This window comes from Micropterus salmoides, unplaced genomic scaffold (assembly GCF_014851395.1).
Source record: "Micropterus salmoides isolate LMB-PRFRI ecotype aquatic unplaced genomic scaffold, ASM1485139v1 Ms_hic_scaffold_527, whole genome shotgun sequence".
NCBI classification, from domain to species: Eukaryota; Metazoa; Chordata; class Actinopteri; order Centrarchiformes; family Centrarchidae; genus Micropterus; species Micropterus salmoides.
Window position 1 is genome coordinate 23,439 of NW_024044268.1, and position 8,284 is coordinate 31,722.

Here is an 8,284-nt window from a genome sequence, read left to right on the forward strand (position 1 = left end):
ATAGATTACAATTTGAAGAAGTAAACTAACCAATTATCTGGGAATTTTTCCACCCATCTTGTGCTTTCTAGGGAATTTATGAAGTCATTTTGTCATTGAAATGCAGGAGTGTAGGTTTTGCTTTAACATTAGAGGGAACACATATAAAGTTTGAGCATTAAACACTTCATTTCCTGCAATCTGGTGTAATCTTCTGCACCAATTTATGCCTTTTCTGCATCAGTTGATGGTGGCAACATATTTAATTATGCAAAGGGGAACAAAAAATTCAGGTGGCAGGTGACAATTGAAAATATGAAAATTTAATATAAAGTCTTAAGGCTTTCAGGCATTCTGTATTGCTTTCAGGTACTGCATATTCTCCTGCAGATTAACTCATTTCATTTCATCCCTGCTCAAGACACATCTCTCTTGTTTTCTGTCTTTTATTTAGGGAAGTAACCTCTTTAAATGTGCACGTGGCACCTTTTCAGATCAATGATGCATGAAATAATTTTAGTTCATTTATAAACTCCGATTGCTCCTTAGTTTCAGCAGGATTTCTGCTCAGTATATCCCACATATCTGTGTTCTCTGCCATATCTAGTTAATAGTCGTGATATTATGAGGATAACATAATATAAGAATTCATCATTTTGAAAATGTAGTCTACCTGCACTATATTGTTGTGCATTAGTCTGTGTTATTGCTGGGGTCATATCATTGTTTTCCCTTCAGATGGTCTGATAAAAGCAGAACTGTTTGGGATTTCACCATAAGAGACTTTGTTCCTCAGTGCCTGTCTTCAGCTTCACTTTACCTTCACACAAATCTTAAAATGCATGCCATTGTCCACCATTTTAAAAATAAATAAAACAATAACAAAAAAATAGTATAGCTATCTCATTGTCTTAAATGTAATGGTGTAGCCAATATGCTATAAGAACTTAATCCTTCTTACCTTCATCCATACTTAATTGTTACATGTTAAGATAGTAAAAGCATAAATTAACCATTGACAGATAAATTCATTAAACGTGCAGTTGTTGGCTATAATGTGACATGCAAACATTAGCATGACTTGCTAACTAGGGTACTGAGGAAACCAGTTGTACAGCAGCATTCAGATCTTTTCCTTTCTAAAAGATGTAGGCTAGTACTATTTATAGAAATGAATGAAGATTCATGATTCAAGATGAAGATTCTCGGTCATCCAGGTCATAGTTATCCAACGAAGGTTAAAATCAAGGGCAACTGGACTTGGTTGAGGATACTGGAAGACGTTTCGTCCCTCATCCAAAGGACTTCTTCAGTTCTGACTGACTGGCAGGGAACGAACCAGCGGTATCGATGACCCGGGCCAATGACCCCACTGAGGTTAAATAGCTGAGTTTCCCTGCCAGTCAGTCAGAACTGAAGAAGTCCTTTGGATGAGGGACGAAACGTCTTCCAGTATCTTCAACCAAGTCCAGTTGCCCTTGATTTTACCCTTCTTTGGTTATTTATAGAAATACAGTTTTATTTACAAAGCCCAAAATCACAAATCCAAATTTGCCTCAAGGTGCTTTGCAATATGTAGCCTACAGCATACAACATCCTAGTCTATAGTTAGTATTATCAAGTGCACTTCCTACTTCTGTTTTTCCTTGAATTAAACCCACAGCTTCTCAAGAAGCTCAAACAGGAAGCTGTGACGTGCTAGACTCAAACCACTCCTAATCTAACATCTGCTCTCAACACTGAACAAAACTTTTCCTCTTAACATATCTAGAGCATTATTGTACGCTCTTTTCACAACATTAAACCCAACCAGGTAAGTACAACTTGACTCTCATAACTGTGGAAAAGAAAGCGTAAAACACTTTCACTTTTAGTTTACACCAAAGGCCTGTCATTCCACTGCATGGACTGGGGCTGTAAAGAGATTGGACCTCATCCATCCATCGCTTATCCTGTGTACAGGGTCGCGGGGGGGCTGGAGCCAATCCCAGCTGACATCGGGCGCAAAGGCGGGGTACACCCTGGACAGGTCACCAGTCCATCGCAGGGCCACACATAGACGAACAACCACTCATGCCCACACTCACACCTAAGGACAATTTAGGGTTGCCAATTAACCTAGACTGCATGTCTTTGGATGGTGGGAGGAAGCCAGAGTACCCGGAGAGAACCCACGCAGACACAGGGAGAACATGCAAACTCCACACACAAAGGCCGGGCAACATGTTTTATTGTTTTTCCCCCTTAAACTGTTCAAGAAAAGTGTCGACACTACCGGGCCACAAAATTAACATACCAATAATACCATAACCTATGTTGTAAGAATTTCTTGCATCATTTGTCAAAGTCATTTCATCATTTCATATTTTCAGGCATTTGTCTGTTCATGCATATTAATGATGTAAAGAGGAAGGAAAACAGTGCGGTTTTTAACACCAAACAAACTGTCTTCAAAGACAGCACCCTCCATTTTTGATAAGAAATGTTTATTGTGACTAACTGACATACAGGATTTCTCTTGTATCTGATCTACTGCTGATGAGATTTAACAGATTTGAGGAGCAGCTATGAGTTTAACAGCAGCAGCGAGTGGATTTGTTGTCTTCCTTCTCTCTGTACAAGGTACTGGACATCTACACTTATATTGCGAGGCAGGTCGCACACTTCAGAATATCAGAGGAGAGATTTGAGTAAATAAAAAGATTTGATGTGAGATGTCATGTGGTCCCTGCACGCCTGACATTCACTTCACTTCAATTCACTCTTTCTTTAAAGTCCTTAAAAGACGAGCAACAGAGAGCTGTTTTTTACACCAGTAACATCTCTGTACATACGCTTATCTTATCGTAACAATGTAAACATTTAAACTTAAGTATTTGTGTGGATTGAAGTGATGACTGCATCAAAAATGTCCTCTAAATCATTTATGTAAATGCTCCATATTTGTATAGCACCTTTCTAGTCTTTTCGACCACTCAAAGCGCTTTTACACTACATCTGCATTCACCAGTCACACTCAGTCATACACTGGCGGAACAGCGGGGTTCAGTATCTTGCCCAAGGACATGAAAAAAATGAATCGTCTGCAGTCCTCCAAACTCTAATTTTTCCAGCGATTATATGCATAAGAGTACATTTAGAAGTTATTAGCATAATATAGCATAATTGATAAATACAACATGACAATAACACTTACCGTAGGAGTTGAAATGTGGATAACAAAACTTAATGTTGCACTTATCAATAGTTTTATATTAACAATGGTCAACTGAAGACACAGATTTATCACAAAATGTGCTATTCCCTTCAGCTCTACAAAGCGTTTTTTGGCAACGTTACTGTTTTGTTTCACTTTCCTGGCTCTCATCAGCCTTGTTAGCAGCAGCAGAATGCAGCTGAATGCAGTGAAAAAGCTCTAAAACCCCACTTTACTCTACCAGCCTATTACTAAATTACATAGTTAGCGAGTGTGGTGGAGCATCTAGCTGCTAAAGAGGAATATTTGTCTCAGTAGTTGATGGACACCAAACCAAAGCTAAAACCAGAGTGTATATTTAACTCACATTCATCACATGGCCAGAAACACGGCTGAAAATTAATGCTAATATTATTCTTGGGCAGCTTGACATGTAAATAAGCAACTGTTAGTTAATGTAACTGCCCTGAGTTGTACTGCACAGTCCTGACTCAAACTGGCAACCTCAGGTACGGGAGTCAAATTGTGAGCCACAGGTCTTGAGACCAACGGCGCCCCAGAGTCCCAACAACAATAGAAAATGTGTTTGGAACAAATAGGTTCAGCCTGTTCTCTGGGACACCCGGGAAGAAAGGAATTCTTGTATGTGTTTACATTTATTTGTTTAGCTGATGCTTTTCATCCAAAGCGACTTACAATTGCTATACACGTCAGAGACGCCTTTGGAGCAACTAGGGGTTAAGTGTGTTGCTCAGGGACACAATGGTGGATGGGTCACAGGGGGGATTGAACTCAGGTCTCTCACACCAAAGGCATAGTCTTATCCATTGTGCCATCACCACCGTATTTATAGACTCTTTTTATGTGGAAGTCACCCGTTGATTTGTGGACTGCCGTTTGGCCTCAATTTGGCCGATAGGTCGCCACCATGTTGAGGTTTTGCAACCAGCGGCACCGGACGTGACTATATTTGGACAAGACGGTGGAGCTAACAGTCGTGTGTGGAGCTACCTAGCTTGCTTAGCTAGGTGCATCTGTAATTCACGTTAACTGTCATTTTAACAGGGCTGACAATTTTATCTAACGAACGACAGTCTTAAAACTAAATGTACTCACCAGAGAAAGTGAACAGTCAACTCCTAATACGCTTTTTCAACGGCACTGGTTAAATTTACACAGTGCCGTGGGTACGAGTCACAGTATAAAAAAACGAGTCAGGTTGCTATGGTAACAACTTGTGAATAATAGATAATCCCGCCCTGAAGCACAATCCATGCTTCCGTGCTTTCTGGTCTATGAACATCATGTTCTAATGAAGAACATATGTTTGTGTGGCGCTCACACATTGAGCGCCACACAAACATTTTCTCATGGAGTTAAAAACAACGCGACTAAGTATGTCGTGATCAAAACCTTTTCACTCCCAACTTGTCACATCTGGTCCATTAGTCAAATCACGTTACATCGCCCTGGATACCTCTTTAGCGTAGTTTTTCAGCGTTGAGGGCACCACAGTCAAGTTAGCAACAATAAATATGCAACATCAAATTAGACTTTCAATATAAAGGTACGTGTTTAGGTCTTAGACTGGATAAAAGAAGCGGAGGCAGTCACTGTGATGTCAGTTATTGGTTTCTGGACTGCCGTTTTGCAGTCTCGAGTTATGTTTCTAGTTAAGAAAATACTCAGATATTTTATTTCATGTTCCCTTGCCCCCAAGCACAAGTTAATATTATGATATTATCTTTATCTCACATTGACGCAAGTGGGATGGCATGAGAGCAGCTAAGTTGTTGTTGAGGCTGATTGTAGTTTCTGATGTGCTCTGTGTTACAGTGATTCAGGGTCAGAATGGCTGGGGAGTGACTTACACCTCTACTCAGATCTGTGCCTTAAAAGGATCAACAGTGGAATAAGCTGCACCCACATACCCATCCAGAATAAATGGCCATGATACTACAGTTGAGGAAACATTCTGGTTTACTCAGATGAATAGATATGTACCTGTGGATCTGAGAACAGACTCAAGGTACGCAGGTCGTTTGCAGTACAGTTGTTCTAACAACATCTGCACTCTGAGAATCACAGACCTGAGAGAGAGCGACTCAGCTGAGTACAAGTTCAGGTTCATAACAAACCAACCAAAAGGAAGATATACTGGTTCACCTGGAGTCACTTTGTCTGTCAGAGGTAACATTTTTGTTGGAAACCATAGAAGTTAGCTCCAAATGCTCAACAAGTGGTGTGCTTATTACAGTTCAGTTTAAAATCATATTTTGTTTCTTTACAAACAGGTTTGCAGGTGGAGTGGAGCAGCTCAAAAGCACAGGTTAAGTGTCACAGCAGCTGTCGTCTACTTGATCAAACCTCCTACATCTTGTACAAGAATGGACAGACAATTGACAAAGAAACATCTTATTCAGCTGACATTTCTCCTGCAGACAGTTATTCCTGTGCTGTGAAAGGACTGGAGGGTTTCCCCTCTCCTTCAGTGTGTGAGTTTACTCCAATCTTCCACTCACACAACACCATCTGGTGGAGCTGTAACTACATGTATTTTTAATACAGACACCCTCATTGTGACTCCTCACCAGCTCTGGTTTAAAAATGGTCCAAAAATATTTTATCTTTCAGGTGTCCGTGGTCAAACCTGCAACAGAGTGACTTACACTGACAGAAGCATCTGTGCCTTCAAAGGCTCATCAGTGGACATTTCTTGTACTTACAACAGTTATTACACAGATATCAGATCTAAATTCTGGTTCAGTCCTGAACGTAGTCTTCAGTGGCAGAATCCCTCACAGCCTGAGGACCTTAGTAAGACTCCCAGTATGCAGGTCGTGTTCAGGTCCTTGACACACAGAGAGGACGCTCCACTCTGAGAATCACTGACCTGAGAGAGAGCGACTCAGCTGAGTATCACTTCAAATTCAACACATGGAGCTTTGAATGGAGGAGTAGTTTACCTGGTACAACTCTGACTGTCACAGGTACTGATGAACACAAACTGTAACAGCACATTTAAACTATCTGATGACAATGAATGCTGAATAGTGATCCTGATGGGAAATCAATGTATGTGTTGTCATAATGTTCTATTGTTTATTTCTCTGTGTATGTCTGCGTGATTCAGTTCTACATAAATAACAACTATTCATGTTTCTTCTTCACAGATCCAGATCTCCAGGTTCAGGTGATCAGATCAACAGACTACACATATAATCAGGCAGACCTGCTTTGTTACAGCAGCTGTCGTCTACCTGATCATTCTTCCTACATCTGGTACAAGAATGGACAGAAAATTCAGACAGAAACATCTTCTTCTTATTCTGACTACTTTGATTCTGCAGACAGTTATTCCTGTGCTGTGAAAGGACTGGAGGGTTTCCCCTCTCTTTCAGTGTGTGAGTTTACTCCACAATCTTTTACTAATATAACACCATCTGGTGGAGCTGTATAACTACAGAACATGTATTTGTAATAAAGAGACCCTCACTGTGACTCTTTGCCAGCTCTGGTTTAAAAATGGTCAGTAATGGTTTTATCTTTCAGGTGTCTGGTCAAACTGCAACAGAGTGACTTACACGACAGAAGCATCTGTGCCGTCAAAGGCTCATCAGTGAACATTTCTTGTACTTACAACAGTTATTACACTATCAGATCTAAATTCTGGTTCAGACCTGAACGTAGTCTTCAGTGGCAGAATCCCTCACAGCCTGAGGACCTTAGTAAAGACTCCCAGCATGCAGGTCGTGTTCAGGTCCTTGAAACAGAGAGAGGACGCTCCACTCTGAGAATCACTGACCTGAGAGAGAGCGACTCAGCTGAGTATCACTTCAAATTCACAGCAGGAAGCTTTGAATGGAGGAGTAGTTTACCTGGTACAACTCTGACTGTCACAGGTACTGATGAACACAAACTGTAACAGCACATTTAAACTATCTGATGACAAGTGAATGTGCAGAATAGTGATCCTATAATTTTACATGTGATTAATTGATTACATTATTGTCATAATGTTATTACAATGATATTGTTTATATCTCTGTGTCTGTCTGAATGTGATTCAGTACCACATAGTGATGCCCTGTGGCGTCACTTTGTGGGTGTGGCCAATCTCTGTGGCGTATTTGTAACGCCTTATTCTCATTCTTGGAGAGGTTGCTGGCTGGGCTCAGGATGGACCGCTCTGCTAACTTGCCACCATCTGTTTCCCTCCATAGTTTCCACCTTTGCCTTGGTTTCTGGACATGCTGTTATTATTTCTTGCACATTACAACACCCTCACACACATTTTCCATGCATCCATCATCCTGCCCTGACCTGACGGAATCCACTGATGTTCATACCCCATACTTGTTCACTTTTACTTTGGCACCAGCCTTAATTTGGTTCATTTTGGTTTAAAAACATATTTTCTTAAACTTCTACCATGGCATGTCTCCCTTTTGTTGTGGCCTTTTGAGCCAGGTCATAACAAAATAAAGAACAGTTATTCATGTTTTTCTTCCAGATCTCCAGGTTCAGGTGATCAGATCAACAGTCTACCAGAATTATACTGAGGCAGAGCTGCTTTGTCACAGCAGCTGTCGTCTACCTGATCGTCCTTCCTACGTCTGGTTCAAGAATGGACAGAAAATGGAAAGCGTGGAGACATCTTCTTATAAACATCAGTTTTATCCCCAGAGACATCATCTCCTGTGCTCTTAAAGGATGTGAGGATTTCCCCTCTCCTTCAGTGTGTGAGTTTAATGGACTGTTGTGGAGGGAAAAACATGGGTACACACTGAAATTACAATACAAATTACAATTTCAGACATAACCTTTTTGGAGTCATCTAGATCTCAATGTAGACACAGCAGCATTATTTAAAGAATTAATGAAACATCTACATTTCGACAGATGGTTTTCATCTTCACCTTCAGTAAGTGCTGCTGCAACCACAGTGTGGATAAGTAATGTGAAACTGGAGCCATTTGCAAACTATTACAACAAAACTTAAAGTCTCTTTGCAACAGGATCTGAACACAAACAAGATTGAACATTCATGTTCACTTTTGTAAAGACAACAAGTGTGTGGGTTAATGATGCAACTTAAAGGTTTGCTCC

General features: G+C 40.6%; 2 long non-coding RNA genes across 2 annotated transcripts; both read left to right on the top strand.

The window, feature by feature from the left end:
- Nucleotides 1-5,110: 5,110 nt before the first annotated feature.
- LOC119889545 lies at nucleotides 5,111-5,938 on the top strand. The gene is made up of 3 exons (XR_005442089.1): nucleotides 5,111-5,365; nucleotides 5,470-5,670; nucleotides 5,810-5,938. It is a non-coding gene; the product is annotated as an uncharacterized LOC119889545 (long non-coding RNA).
- Nucleotides 5,939-6,004: 66 nt separating this feature from the next.
- Nucleotides 6,005-6,676, top strand: LOC119889544. Its single transcript, XR_005442088.1, has 2 exons — nucleotides 6,005-6,165; nucleotides 6,349-6,676. It is a non-coding gene; the product is annotated as an uncharacterized LOC119889544 (long non-coding RNA).
- The last annotated feature ends 1,608 nt before the right edge of the window (nucleotides 6,677-8,284 follow it).